Below are 16,085 nucleotides of genomic sequence, written 5' to 3'. Positions count from 1 at the left end.
TCACCCCAGGAAAGCTGTCACGTAGGCCAAAGGCCATCTCAAACTGTGGCTCTTGGTTGGGGTTTCTTGGGGGCCAAGGGAGGGGTGGGGCCTTGTGTCTTGGTTAACAGTTAGAGCTTCATTGCAGGAGGTCTCACGGCCCCCTCCCACATGAACACACACACACACACACACACACACACAGAGAATCAGGCACACCTGGCAGGGGCCGTCTACAGGACAGCACATGTGTATTAGCCTTGGCTTTTGTTTAAAGCACCAGCTCACAGCTCTGGTTCGGGGGTATTTACTGTGTGAAATGCAGAATGAGTATGTCTGGTGGCTGCTGAGGCAGGGAGGGCTGTCTAGTGCGGCAGGAGACCCCGCGATACATGGCCATCTGATGGCCACCAAGGAGGCTGTGCTGGGCGGAGGGCACGAGGGTGTGGGGGGCAAATTGTGCCTGAGGGCCTCAGGGTCCACGCTACCAGCCAAGGACAGGAATCACTTATCAGGAATAGCAGCAGGAGGGCGGGATTTATCCAGGAGGGAAAACTGAGACTTTGGTTTACCCGTAATTGCGAAGCCAGAATCCACTAGAAAAACAGAAAGACAATCAGCGGGAGCCAGAGAAAGACATAACCTGTTCTCAAGAGAGCGGGCTGGAGGCCTTCTGCCTCCCACATCAAACCGTTATTAGCGTTGGTTTAACTTACCCTTACCGTCAACCGTCCACAGCCACCCACACCCAAGACAGCTTCCCAGCAGCCCCAGATCTCTGATCTAATTTTATCCTGGAGAAATGTGGATTTAGAAGGAAACATACAGAAGCCTCGCTTGGGAGAAGGAGGCTGGTGAAAGCCAGGAACTCCAGGCCCCTGGAGAGCACACGAGGTAAAAAGGGAGGGTTCCATGTGGGCAAACCCACAAAAGGCCCCGTGTGTTTGAGTGACAGTATTTTAGGCCACCACCCAGTGACCATATTTACCCAGCTCTGGGCAGGGTGACACACGTCTCTGGAATGCGTACCTTATTTTTGTTCTGCCTGGGTATGTAACCATAAAATGAGGTCTCTGCCTTCAGAGCAGAAAGGACTCATCAGTCTGGTAGGTCTGGGCGGGAACCCTGACTGCGTTTTCCTTGGGCGGGCAGCGTCTAGGCCGGAGGACGTGCTGTCCCAGGAAGCCTTGCTGGGTGTCTGGAGCAACGTGCCCCCGTGTGGGAGTGTGTCTGTGTGGAGAGGTGTGTTCGCAGCCGCACCGAGGGTGCACAGGGAGATGACGCCATGACTCAGGCCCAAGGGTGGCTGGAAGAGGAGACAGCACCCGTGAACGCAAAGATCAGTCCTCTCTCCGGGGCCAGCCAGACATCAGCCTTCCCAGCTCCCGTATGGTGGCAGACTGTCCCTCAGTGTGTTCTTCAGTGGTGCCTAGAGGCTTCTCCCCTGTGACCCATGATCAACACACATTGACCTATGGGTCCAATCCAGTCCCAGTCCAGACCCCTGCAGAATGAAATCTTTTCTCCACGAAAGACACTGATGACACAAAGACGAGCCACAGACTGGGAGAAACTACCCGCAAAAGACATATCTGATAAATCACTGTCACCCAAGATAGATCAATTGTAGGAGTCGACCATCCAACAATACAAAGGCAAACAACCCAGTTAAAAAATGGGCAAAAAGAAGACACAAAAGAAAACATATTATACACATGGCAAAAAAGCATTAAAAAAGATGCAGAACATACTATTCAAATTAAAATGACCATGAGATTCCACTACACACCTATTAAAATGGCTTAAATCCCAAACACCAAATGCTGGCGAGGATGTGAACCACCATGAGATACCCGTGGGGAGAAAGAACGGCCCAGCCGCTTTAGAAGCCAGCTGGCAGTTTTTTACAAAACTGTTTCGTTAGAAACACTCTCACCATATGATCCAGCAACCATGCAGCTTGGTATACACCCAAAGGAGCTGAAAACTTAAGTCCGCTCAAAAATCCGCACGCGGATGATTATGGCAGTGTGAATCACGATTGTGAAAACTTGAAAGCAGCATCCGAGTTATCCTCCAGTGGATGAAAGGATAGGTACATTTGGACCATGGAATATTATTCAGCACTGGAAAGAAATGAGCTATTAAGCCATGAAAAGGCACGGGCAACCGTAAGTGTGAATTACTAAGTGAGCAATCTGCGAAGGCTATATACTATATGATTCCAGCTATAGGACATTCCAGAAAAAGCGAAACTGCGGAGACAGTAAAAAAAAATCAGTGATTGCCAAGGGCTGGGGAGGGGCAGATGACTAGTTGGAGCACAGAGGATTTTTAGGGCAGTGCAACTACTCTGCATGATACTGTAATGGGGCATATCTGTTATTAGAGGTTCACCAAAATCCCATCGAATGTACAGGAGTGAACAGTGATGTGAACTATGTGGCTTGAGTGGTGAAATGTGCCATCAATTGGTTCATCACTTGTAACAAACATATCACTTTGGTGCGGGATGATGCTTGTGGAGGAAACTGCAGAAAATCTCTGTACGCTCCACTCAATTTTGGTGTGGGCCTAAAACTGTTCTTAAAAATGTCTATGAAATACTCAAAGAAACAAAGTAGAATTCTTATCTCAGGAAACACAGAATCAACTACTACGCAGACCCCAGCGGCAGGAACCTGCTCAAAAGAAACTGGGAGGAACTGTAAATAAGAAAGAAAAGTTTGCCGAAAACCATGTTCCCCTAGTTTTATAGATGTTAAAAATGTACTTCATCCTGTCTTCTGGGTTGGAGTAGTTTCATATATTATCATGATCCCAGATGAATTTAAATTGTGGTATCTTTTAAGACTGTTTGGAATTTAAAGAAAAGGGAATTAAATAGATGTAAATACTATGAGCACTTATTTATTTACTTATTTACTTAAGAGAGAGAGAGAGAGAGAGCATGTGCATGATGAGGAAGAGGGGCTGAGGGAGAGTGAGAGAGAGAATCTTAAGCAGGCTCCACGCCCACCATGGAGTACTATGTGGGGCTTGATCTCAGGACCCTAAGATCATGACCTGAGCCAAAAGCAAGAGTCAGATGCTTAACCCACTGAGCCACGTAGGCGCCCCACTCTAGACTCTTTAAAAGCCAAAAATTATTATAGATTTTCCAACCAGAAATTAAAAGGCCACTGACACATCGCACAGGTTTTCATTTCTAATACGGTAAATATTGACTGCTATGATCTACATGAACAAAAAAGCTCTTTGGGTTCTACCCATTTTGTTTTAAGATGAGAGGTTTCTGGGTTCCCCAAAGTGAGAGAAACCTGTGGAGCCTCCCTGGCAGTGAAAGGTGCGTTTCTTACTATGACTCATAAGGAGCCATTGTTACTTAATTCCAAGCGTCTATAAAAGTCTCTGGCTGGGCTTAGGTTTTTGATCCTTCTAGTTTAGGAAGCTGGCTTTGCTCACTTGAGGGACTGTCACCAAAGTTAACTTTTTTTTCCTTCTTCAATTTTTGTCTGTAAAAGAAAACTATTTCTCCACTCACCACCCTTCTGACACCAAATGCGTGGGTTTGTTACACCAAACAAGTCTCCATATTCTGAGAACACTGGCTGAATGTCCTGTAATTTAACTGAATTCTGACCCTGCCCAGAATCAGCGCAGATCCCACAGATTAAAGAGCTTGGTCACCTAAGACTGACTCTCCTTCAGAAACCACGTGTAAGAGGTAAGTCCCCAGTTCACCGTCACTTCTGTCTGACCTGGCTGCGATATGGTGGTTTCACACCCCACCCCCCCCACCCCCCCACCCCCCCACCCCCGGGGCTGATCCTTTGCTGTAAGGATCACTTTACTTGGGAAACACTTCACTTGGTACGACTGGTCAGTTAGAAAGGATGCAAACTGGCAGATGAAGAGCTACACGTGGCAGCATGGAGGACCCCAAGCTCAGGAGCTCCTGTCCCTGCGGAGTTCCGGGGTGTGCCACCTCCCTGGCACCTGGGCGCGTTCACCGACTCAGCTCTGACCCCTTCACTCAGGGATTTTTATGGAGGTTCCCTTAGAGGTATGTGTGCTTAAATCCTTAGTCATGGGTGATTAATCCCTAGCCCCTTTTCTCTCCTTGGAAGTTGGGGGACCAGGATGGGTGGCGAAGGAGAGTGGCTGAAAGGAGGTCCAACCAATCACGTGGTCGGTTTCTCTAGCAACCTGCCCCCCTTCTAAAGCTCGGGAGGGGGCGGGGAACCACCGCTCCTCTCATTAACAGAACCTCCTGTCCGGTTTTGAAGGGGCTTATTACGAATAACAAAAGGCGTTCCTTTCACTCTCACCTCTGCTCCGGGAAATAGCTAGGGTTTTAGAAGCTGGGCACCAGGGCCTGGGGTGGAAGACCAGACACCTATTTCTTCTATGTCACAGTATCATAGTGTATGTTGCTGGTCATTTTTGCCCTGTCTTCTTCTTCTTTTTTCCCTTTTTTCCTTCATTTTTGTCTTTTTTCTTTTTAAATTTTTATTTTCCTCATTTTTTTTCTTATTTTAGTTTTAACATTTTTCTTTCTCTACTTTTAGTCTTTTCCCAGTGTTGCTTTTTTGCTTTATTCCTTATCACCCTTTTTTCTTCTCGTTTTCATTTTTTTCTTTATTCTTCTCACTCTTTGTTTATTTCTCATCTTTCGATATTCTTTTTGGTTTTCTCATTTCTCTCTCTCTCTCTCTCTTTTTTTTTTAATTTCTTTTTTCTTTTTGATGTAGTAAGTTAGTGTTGTTACCACTGAGTCCCACACGCTGCAGGGTCTCTCGACCATCTCTGCTGAGGAGGAAGCCCTATAAGGGAATGCTGGCCTCTTAAGGCCTTTGGCAAAGATCATGACACCCATCACAGTATCTCCAGAGCCATGGATGTTGAAGTTGAACATCGAAAACTGCTTTCCCTTCTTTCCTTCCAGCACCTCTCCCTTCCCCTGAATCACTGTTTACCTCTGAAACCACCAACTAAGAAGCAGGACAAGGACCCCCACCACTCTGTCCCTCTGACCAAGGCCCCAGGCAATATCTCTGTTGGAAGGAGCAGCGGCCACAGGGTGTGGCCCTCAGCAGGAATGATGGGACCTTTGCCCTCTGCCAGACTCCTGTCACACAGATGTCAGCCAGACCCTCGCTTCCTGTCCTTGGAAGCTCAGCCTTCCATTCTCTGTGTAGCAGGACCCCAGCCAAGTTCCCAATCTCAGTGGGGATTCGTGAAAGTCAGACATGTCACCAGGTCACCCTGAGATTTTTGTTCCAGTGAATTCCGGATCTCTCCCTCATCTTGCATATTTCAGCTGCCCCTGTCTCATCATCCCATAGCTGCCCAGAGAGGCTCAGCTCCTCTACCTGATTTCTCCTGAACAACACTCATTCAAGGCCATTACCTTTTCTTATTAGAGGTTCAGGGTATAAGTGTGGGGGTTCCATCAGAGAAGAGCACAGCAGATAAAACAGACTGTCATTCATCATTAGTCTTAAAGCCTCTGGCATCCCCTTTCCCTAGGCCCCATCCCTCCCTCACTGGGAATGTTCGCTGGTCTTCTCTTCTGTTTCCTCCAGACTCAACTTCTTCCTGGGTCCCTTTGTTCCCCTTCACCTCCCTCCTCCTCACCCTGGTTCACCTACCTCAAACACCCCCCACCAACTTAAAAAAAAAAGGCAAAAGAACCTCTCTCGACCCTGCAATTGCACTACTGGGTATTTACCCTGAAGATACAGATGTAGTGAAAAGAAGGGCCATCTGTACCCCAATGTTCATAGCAGCAATGGCCACAGTTGCCAAACTGTGGAAAGAGCCAAGATGCCCTTCAGCAGATGAATAGATAAAGAAGATGTGGTCCATATATACTATGGAGTATTATGCTTCCATCAGAAAGGATGAATATCCAACTTATGTATCAACATGGACGGGACTGGAGGAGGTTATGCTGAGTGAAATAAGTCAAGCAGAGAGAGTCAATCATCATATGGTTTCACTTGTGGAGCATAAGGAATAACACGGAAGAAATGGAGAGACGGAGAGGAGAAAGGAGTTCGGGGAAATCGGAGGGAGAGATGAATCATGAGAGACTGTGGACCCTGAGAAACAAACTGAGGGTTTTGGAGGGGAGGGGATTGGGGTTGGGTGAGCCTGCTGGTGGGTATTATGGGGGACATGTATTGCATGGAGCACTGAGTGTGGTGTATAAACAATGAATCTTAGAACACTGAAAAAAATAAAATCAAATAACATTTTAAAAAAAAGAGTATTCCTTTTTATTTTTAATTATTTAGAAAGTTTTCCAACTTCACTGAGGTATACTTGAAGCATGAGAAACTAGTTTGGGGCTACAACAAATAAGCTCCCAGGAACATTCACAGAGAATTCTTTGGGTTTCACACTGTCCTTTGTTTCGGTAAATACGAGTGGAATGATTGGTTGTACAGCATGAATGCGTAACTCTTTAGGAAAATGCAAAACTGATTTCTGAAGTGGTTATACCACCTTCCATGCCCTCTGCCCACCCTGGCCTTATAGGAGAGTTTCAACTGTTTCACATCCTCACCAACACTTGGTACGGCGGTCACGTGATTTTCAATTTAGTCCACTTGTGGTTTTGTTTGTTTGTTTCAATGCATAATGGTTTTGCTACCTCTTGGCTTCATTTCTACTAAAGGGAAGCATATGTGTAGGTTTGCAGAGAACAAACAAGGTTATGTCTATGGTGAAATGAATAGTGCCCCTCTTTCCCTTTAACTTGTCCTGGTTTATATAATAAAATATGTGGTTTCTCTAGTTCTAATCTTGAGGGACATGCCCCCAAGCTGTCTATACATAGCCACAAAGTCTCATCAAGGCATTCTGCTCAACAAAGACTCTTCCCTCCTTTACAAGGGAATTTCTTGCTTTTCCTAGTGGAGCTCTATCTCAGGACCCCAGGATCATGACCTGAGCTAAAGGCAGCTGCTTGGTGCCTTTAGCTTAGTGCCTGAGCTAAAGGCAGCTGACTGAGCCATCCAGGCACCCCCTTTCTTGCTTTTCCTAAAACAATTTTTTTCTTACCACAGAAGGATTACAGGAAGCAAGGAGAGGCATAATATAGAGATACCCAAATAAGGGCAAAACCTACCCACAGGAAAACCTGCACACTAATGTTTACCGCAGCTTTCTTCTTAATTGCTGCTATTTGAAAGCAACCAAGATGTCCTTCAGTAGGTGAATAAACAACCTGTAACATATCCAGACAATGCAGACTTATTCATCAATAAAAAAGAAATGAACTATCAGCCCCTAAAAACCCGGGGAACCTTAAATGCATACTGCTTAGTGAAAGAAACCAGTCTGAAAGACTGGTTCCAGTTACATGGCATTCTGGAAAAGGCAGAATTATAGAGACAGAAGATCAGCGATTGTCAGGGATGAGGGGTGGGGAGGGATGAATAGGAAGAGCCAAGGAGACTCAGGGCCATAAAAACTGTTCTGCGTGATACCATAGTGATGGGTGCACAACCTTATGCACTTGTCAAGACCTACGGGAGCGTAAGAACACAAAGAGTGAACCCCATGTAAACCATGGACTTTAATTATAGTCTATCAATTTGGATTCATCAATTTTAACAGGCATACCTCGCTCATGCACCGTGTTCACGACAGGGGAAGTGGGGAGGTGGGCTGTGGCAGGGTGGGCGGAGTGGGTGGAGAGAGGAAGAGGTACGTGGGAACTCGGTATGTATTTTCTGCTTAATTTCTATGTAAACCTAAAACTTCTCTAAAAAATAGATCTAGTATTAAGGAAAAATCCCGGCAGACCTTTGGCAGAAATCGATTTGCTAAATCTAAAATTTAGTGGAAATACAAAGAACCTAGATTTGCCAGGACACTGGTAAAGAAACTTGAAGTTGGAGGGCTTAGGCTGCCTGAGTCCCGGGCTGACGGTAAACAGGTACAGTCACCAGGACAGTGTGGGACTGGCATAGGTAGGCGGGCGCACGAGCGGAAGGGGACAGGGCACACAGAGGCGGACCTTCAGGGGCAGTCACTGAACCCACGTGGGGAGAAGATCCTCTTTGCAACACATCATACTGGAGCAACCGGACATACCCAGTAGAAACAAAGAACCTTGACCCCTACTTCATACCACACACACACAAGCACCTCAAGCCAAACCAGAAAGCTTCTGTGAGAACACAGAGCTGAATAAATTTTCTTAAGACGGGACAGAAAAGCACTGATTAGAAAGGAAATAAGCAGTAAATTGTCTTCCATCAAATTAAAGACCTCTTATCAAGGAGCACTCTTAGGAAAATGAAAAACAAGCCTTAGGCTAGAAGAAAATATTTTATATTTATATGTAAAATAGATGTATGGATGCATCTGTGCCTGTAAGCATATGCTTCTGTGTGTTCACGTGAATTCGCACAGGCATCTGGCCAAGGACTCCCTATCCAGAATACATGGTCATGTCCACCAAGTGATGCTCAAACAAGAACCAAGACAAGAAGCCTGTTGCTGGGAAGGGACCATCCTCATGGCAACCTCACGGCCCATCCATCACTGCAGGGGCTGTTGGTCCCTTCCTTAGTCATCCTGGTAACTGTTTGGGGAGGATTCACATGTGTTTACAGAAGCCCAGTGACAACCCCAAACTCAGGGGACCCAACTGAGCTTTCAGGGACCCTGTGGCCTAGGGGGAGTCATGGCTGTCCACCTTCCTGTCTAAAAATGAAGTGTCAGGCCACTAATCGGTAAGGGTTCTTTCTGCTCTGACCCCTCAGTAACCCCATGGTTGGGGACCCTACTGTCCTGTCCAATAACAGGATGGAGAGGGGGTTGTCTTCCTATCAGTTCTTTCCCCTTTGCGGGTGTGCATCCCACTTGTGAAGTTGCTTGCTTACACTCAGTGTCCAGAATAAACCTTCGTTTAGCTCCTGCATTACATGACCTAATAGTAACAAAAATAGCTACTCTAATAAAAGGTACTTTCCTGACCTCAAATCAGCTCTGAATAGCAGGTGTAACGAGTCACATTTTATAAACTGGGAAAAAGTGAGCCTCAGAGAGGTTAAGCCACTTGCCCACGATCACAAAGCAAATACAGGCAGAACCAGCCTTCAAACTCAGGTTTTTCTAACCCCAAGAGCTTTCTACACTCCCAGTAGGATCACAGTGTTTACTTGCTTTTAAAGAGTTATACTCCTTTAATGCAGACACGGCCTTTCAGGAGGGCCTGCAGAGGCAAACGAGTCTAAGATTCACAACATCTCCAATTCCTTGACACATGGGAAAACAGCAGGAACCCAGTGATGTGGAGGTGGGAGAGGAAGCTTGGAGCAATTCTAAATACAGTTCTTTTGAAACTACCGATAATTAAGGTACCTAACACTATTGCATACAACGTTTGAGCACTACAGTAATCCCATGAAATAGATAAGATTTTGCAAAATTCTCACAATCTCGGGAGGTAGGTCCCACTGTTAACCCCACATAGCAGATAAGATAGCTGAGACATGAAGTGGTTAAGGCCTTACCCATAGTAGCTGCCTAACAAGTGCAGGGGTGGATGGGTTCCAGAATCCTATGCCGTTACTCCATTTTAGTTCCTGTTCGGCCCTATCACCATCTGATTTACATGTTTATTTTCTGTGCTCTTCTTCCTATCCTGTTAGACTTTATGGTCATAAGAGTAGGGAACTAATCCCTACTTTTTTTTTTTAGTTTTTTTATATATTTATTTAAGAGAGAGTGACAGAGAGAGAGCACAGGTGGTGGGGAAGGGCAGAGAGGGAGAGGGAGAAAAAGGCTCCTCGCTTAGCAGGGAGCCCGACGCAGGGCTGGATCCCAGGATCCCAGGATCATGACCTGAGCCAAAGGCAGATGCTTAACTCACTGAGCCCCCACAGGTGTCCCAGGGACTAAACCCTCTTGTTCACATCTGTGAACCTAGCCACTTGAGACACCACAGATGCTCCAGCACTAGTTTGTGAATAAATGAACAGGACGCATTACATTGCTTCCTCTTAGGTTCTAGGTTCATCTCTTCTAACAGCAGGAGGAGGAGCCTAATTCTTAGGAACCTAGCCGATTACTGAGGCGGGGTTTTCATGGGAGGTGATGGCTTTCCAGAACTTGGTGGAGAGTTCTAGATGAGTTTGTGGAGATGAGAGGAAGCTCGTCTTGCCCTCCTTTTGTCTCTCCCTGGTCCCACCCCACTTCTTTTTCCAGGTTTCTGCAGTGCCGGTCAGGATGGAGGCACCCCTCACCTTCGCCATCACCAGAACAAAAGCCCCAGTGAACCAACCACCATGTTCCTTCCGAGAGAAAGTCTGTGACGTTGTCCCTGCTCTTCTTCCCACGTGCGGTCTGTGCTGTGAAAGCGACAAAGAGAGGCTCAGAGCTCATTTGTTTGTTTATTTTCAAATTGAAAATAAAAATAGGGGCACCTGGGTGGCTCTGTCAGCGAGGCGTCTGCCTTCAGCTCAGGTCATGATCCTGGGGTCTTGGGATGGAGCCCTGTGTCGGACTCCCTGTCAGCAGGGAGTCTGCTTCTCCCTCTCCCTCTGCTCCCTCCCTGCCCCTATTCTCTTTCTTTCTCTCAAATAGATAAAATCCTTTTAAAATAATAAAAAATAATAATAAACTGAAAGTAAAAACATTCTATTTCCAGGGCTGTCACCGAGGGCTACGATTAGCTGGTAATAGACAGCAAGGTGTGTCAATGATATCAATTTTAAACATTATTCACCATTCATTGTTGAAAAAATTCCAGAATGTGGCTGTCTACCTGATTGAGGGAAGAGCTGAGAACTCATGCAGCGTCACTGGCCATGAATTATAACTCTTATTTTCAAAATGTTAATGTCTTGCTTATTACCATGCTGGGAATAATCAGGGGCTCCACTTTGTCCCAGTCACTTGTATGGGAAGTCTGTTTGCTTTAGTGTGTGAAGAATTCCTTGATTTTTTCAAAAATGCTTTCACATTGCACAGGAGATTTCCACCGGCACTGGGTTCCCTTGGTGGCCCCAGTGAGCCGTGCCCCCAACCGTCCCCCCCTGGTATTTGTGCCCCAGTTTGGTCCTCTGCCTTGAGCGTGGACTAGATCTGTGACTGACTCTAACCACAGCAAAATTGCTGTGACAGTTCTGGGACTAAGCTGTCAAGAGTCCTGGCGGCTTTTCTTTTGTGCTTTGGGCCACCCTGGGCCACCATCTAAGAAGTCCGATTAGCCATATATAGAGGGAGAGTCCGTGAGACACAGAGAGAGAGAAGAGCCCAACTGTCTTGTGTCAGAGCTGAACCTAGTCTCTTGTCAACCCACTGGCTCAGTGTGTCACCTGTGTGACCTCTGGCCACCCAGTAGCAAAGCCACACATCTAACCCAGCCCAGACTGTACAATTGTGATAAAATAATGCTTGCACTAGGATGCTAATTTGGAGGTTAGCTTATTATGCATCAGCTCATCACCAAAACATCATCTGAAAGCAGAGCTCCCTAATCTTGGCTATACATCACAACCACACAGAAATCCAAAGTGCCATGTCACAAGGTCCCAGCCTTTCCGAGGCTCTGATGTGATTGGTCTTGGGTGAAACACCATTTTATGTACATAGTTTAAAATTTTATGGTTAAAACCTATCCACGGGATGAATGGATACCAGAAGATGTGGTACAGTGGAATATTACACAGTCATACAAATGAATGAGATACTCATCCATGCAACAATGAGAAAGAACCTTCTAAACAACTCAGTGAGAGGAGCCAGTCACAAAAGACCACCAAATGGGTGATTCCACGTACACAAAACTCCCCAAAACAGTTGGAGCCGTAAAGACAGAAAGTAGACTGGTGGTTGCCAGGGACTGAGATTGGGAGAAATAGGGAGTGAGGGCTCCATGGGGCAGTGAAAACGTTCTGGCACTAGGCAGAAGTGGTGGTTACCCAACGTTAGGAAAGTACTAAATGCCACTACATCACTTGCGTTGAAAGGAACACGAAAAAGGTTAATTTTATGTTATGTGAATTTCACTTTGATAAAAAAGAAAAATAGAAGAGGAAGACTGAGAGGATGTTGGAGAAAAGAGCAAGGGAAGGACTGGACCACTCTTGGTGGCTTGGGAGGTGGAAGTCGGTGCTGCCAGCGGAGCAACGGGAGTGGCCTCCCCAAGCAAGTGGGGAAAGACGAAGCAGAGGCCACCCTGTCTGCTCCAACAAGGAATGCAACCCTGCCAGCATCTCAACTGTAGTCCAGAGAGACCTGTGTTGGGGCCATAACCTCCAGGACCATACATGATACATTTGTACTGTTTTAAGGCACAGAACACAAACATATATCCACACACATGCATATACCTCACACACTGACATTAGCTTTTCTTTCTTAGAAAAAAAAATTTCTTTTTGGATGTATCCGTTCTAAGTTTTCCCGTATATGTAGTGTCATGTAATCACCCCAGAATATAGAACAGTTCCACCACACCCAAAACTCCCTGTGCTCCCCCTTGGCAGTCACGCATTCGACACCCCTGCTCCCTGGCAACCGCTGATTCATTCCCCAGTGCTATATTTTTTTCTCCTTTCCCAGAACATCCTCGCCTTGTTCCAAATCTCAGGGGGGAAAGCATTCCCTCAGTATTTATTTTAAATTATTTATTTATTCATTTGACAGAGAGAGAGAGAGCACAAGCAGGGCAAGCAGAGGGGGAAGCAGGCAGAAAGCCCGATGCAGAGCTTGATCCCAGGACCCTGAGACCATGACCTGATCCGAAGGCAAATGCTTAATGGTCTGAGCCATCCAACCGCCCCTTAGTCTTTATTTTTGAACAGATCTGTTGTTGCTACATTCTGTTTTCCTTCATTGAGAGTCTTTATTTCACCTTTATCCCTGAAGGACGTTTTCACCAGATAGAGAATTCTGGGTGGACAGTTTTTCTCTTTCAGCACTTTAGAACTATTGTTCGCTTTCCTTCTGGCCTCCATTGAAATCCACAATAATACAGATGGATGTTTCCCTCTTACAAAGAGCCAGTTCTCTCTGGCCAATTTTAAGGTTTTCTATGTCTTAGTTTTTTAGCAGTTTGTTTTTGCTGCTTTGGGGCATGGATTCCTTTGGGCTTATCTTATTTGAGATTCACTGAGCTGTTTGTAAGTTTATGTCTTTCACCAAATCTGAGAAGCTTTTGCCCATTATTTCTTCAAATACTTCTTTTTTGCACCATACCTCTTTCCCTCTCTGGGACTCTGACAAGATGAATGTTAGATATCTTGGTATAGCTCTACATAACCTCAAGCCTCTGTTCATTGTTTTTCTAATATTTTTCTCTTTGTTTCCATATTGAATAATTCCTATGGATCTGTCAAGGTCACCGACTCTTCTCTACTCTTCTCTAGTTTGCTCTTGACCCATTCACTGAGTGTTTTATTTCAGTTTTTCAGTTATTGTATTGTTCAGTTCCAAACAAAAAAATTCCATTTAGTTCTTCTATCTTCTATTTCTTTGCATATCTATATCTATCTATCTATATATATTTTCTTATCTTTCCATTCATTTCAAGAGAATTCGCCCTTACTTATTGGAGCACAGTTACAATCATTTCTTTAGCAACTTTACTTAATAATTTCAACACGTGTATCCTCCTATAGTGGGCACCTCTTGGTTGTTCCTTTCCTCATCAGTTGGTATTTCTCTTGTTCCTCACATGCTGTGTAGCTTCAGATTATATCCTAGTCATTTTGAGTATCACGTTATGAGAATCTGTGTCTTGTTTAAATCCTAAAGAGAATGCTGGGTTTTGTTTCATTTTGCTTTAGCAGGCATTTGGATCTGGCTAAGCTGCAACCTCCAGTCCTGACCTGCCTTCTGTGGACTGTGGTTCCAATGTCAGTTCACTTTTCAAAGACTCAGCAGAACTATGTGGATCTGTTCTTTGTTTGTCACCCAGTGGCCGTTGGGGAGCCTGGGTAATGCTCTAATCCACAGTCCAGTTCTCAAAGCACACAGAGCTTAAGACATAAGCCCAGGAGTTCATATGCTTCTCTCTTAAGTGCTATCTTTTCTGAGTTCATACTGATGCTTTCACTCCCTGTGGCCCTCTGGTCAGAGAACTAGGGCATTAGTTTCCCTGATATACCTGGCACTCCCTAGAGCATGTAGGAGTATGGGGCCAAGCAGTGGAACGAGGGAGAAAAGAAGAGCAATGGGATTTGGGGAACATAGCTTCTGGGGTCAGAAGGAATACTTTCCTCTCTCAGCGCTTTAAGCACCTTCTAGGCTATTGTCACCATGGCTACTGCTGCTATGGGATTAGCTGGGGGTCCAGGTGGGGGAATGGAAGGAACCAACCAGGGACTTTCCTCACTTTCTCTGATCCCTACCCCCCCCCCCGCCCCGAGACCCTTTCCCCCACCACTTGGGCCAGAAAGCGAGGGCTACTTTAACAGCGCATTCTGTTTTCATCTGGTATGCATTTCCAGTTTTCAGGCTGCCTGAGTTGAGAGGTCAGATGGTTCCAGAGAAGAGAAAATGGGAGACTCAATCCAGGTTTGGTGGCACTTGAAATTCTGATCTCTTTCCCCAATCCACTTGCTCCTATTCCCTTTCATTTGTCCTCAGATAGCTGCTCCAGGCAGTCTGTCCAGGATTCAGTGTTGCATTCAATAGGAAAAGCATGGTGGAGTGTGCATATTCCTTTTTTTTTTTTTAAGATTTTGTTTATTTATTTGACAGAGGGAAAGAGAGAGAGCACAAACAAGGGTAGTAGCAGGCAGAGGGAGAAGGAAAAACAGGCTCCCTGCACAGCAGGGGGAGTTCAGTGTGGGGCTGGATCCCAGAACCTTGGCATTATGACATGAGCCAAAGGCAGCCGCTTAACCAACTGAGCCACCCAGGCACCAGAGTGTGCTTATTCCATCTCGCTTAGAGCAACAACCCATATGTATGTGTGTGTGTATATATATATTTTTTTCTCAAAGATTTATTTACTTATTTTAGAGAGAGAGCATGCATGCATGTGTGGTGGTGGTGTGGGGGACAGCAGGAGAGAATCTCAAGCAGACCCCCCTTCTTGCATAGAGCTGGATCTCATAACCCTGAGATCATGACCCGAGTCAAAATTGGAGTCAGGGGCGCCTGGGTGGCTCAGTGGGTTAAGCCGCTGCCTTCGGCTCAGGTCATGATCTCAGGGTCCTGGGATCAAGTCCCCCATCGGGCTCTCTGCTCAGCAGGGAACCTGCTTCCCTCTCTCTCTCTCTGCCTGCCTCTCCATCTACTTGTGATTTCTCTCTGTCAAATAAATAAATAAAATCTTTAAAAAAAAAAATTGGAGTCAGATGCTTAACTGATGGAGCCACCCAGGCATGTCCCCCCATATATATTTTTTAATCTAATTCTGTAAACATAAAGAAACCTTCTTTAACATCAGACACCATGCCCAAAACTAATCGCCAGGATTGCCTTCACACGGCCTCTGTTAGCTACATTCTTCCTGCTGGATTGGGCCCTCTGGCCACCTCAGGGTAGGCTGACACATGGTCTGCCCTGATAGGGTGCTCCTGAGGCTGGGAGTCTTGCAGTGGGTGACCATGGGCATCAATTCCCTCTTCTGTAAAATGGGGGTAACCATGGCACCCCCTTTATTGTGTCACTAGGACAAGATAGATGGCGCATGCTTTCCCCAGGGGCTGGCCCACAACAGGCACTCAGCAAATAACCATTTTTATTTGCTTCTCCTAGATGTGTGGGCTCAGCTGAACCAGCACATGGACTTCCCCTTGACTCTCCAAGGACTAGCAGGTCTCTGGGACCAGACTCCATTTTTAGTGATAATTGGATGCTTGCTGTCACCTAAGATCTGACTTGACAGCTATTTAACATTTTACCGTGGGAAAAAACCAGCAGCTGTGTCCTGGTGGCAGTCAGATGGCCAACACGTCAAAATGAGCTGGCATGACCCAGCACTTTACCTACGGTCAAGTTTCAGAGACCTCACCTTCTTTAAACAATTCCATTAAAATGTTTTTTGCTCAATTTCTGTGAAGAGGCAGGGAAAAAAGATAATATGTATTTTCTTCTAGCATTTTAACTTCATGTACGAGGTCACA

Source organism: Neovison vison, chromosome 4, assembly GCF_020171115.1.
Source record: "Neovison vison isolate M4711 chromosome 4, ASM_NN_V1, whole genome shotgun sequence".
NCBI lineage: Eukaryota > Metazoa > Chordata > Mammalia > Carnivora > Mustelidae > Neogale > Neogale vison.
This window is presented reverse-complemented; position numbering follows the sequence as displayed.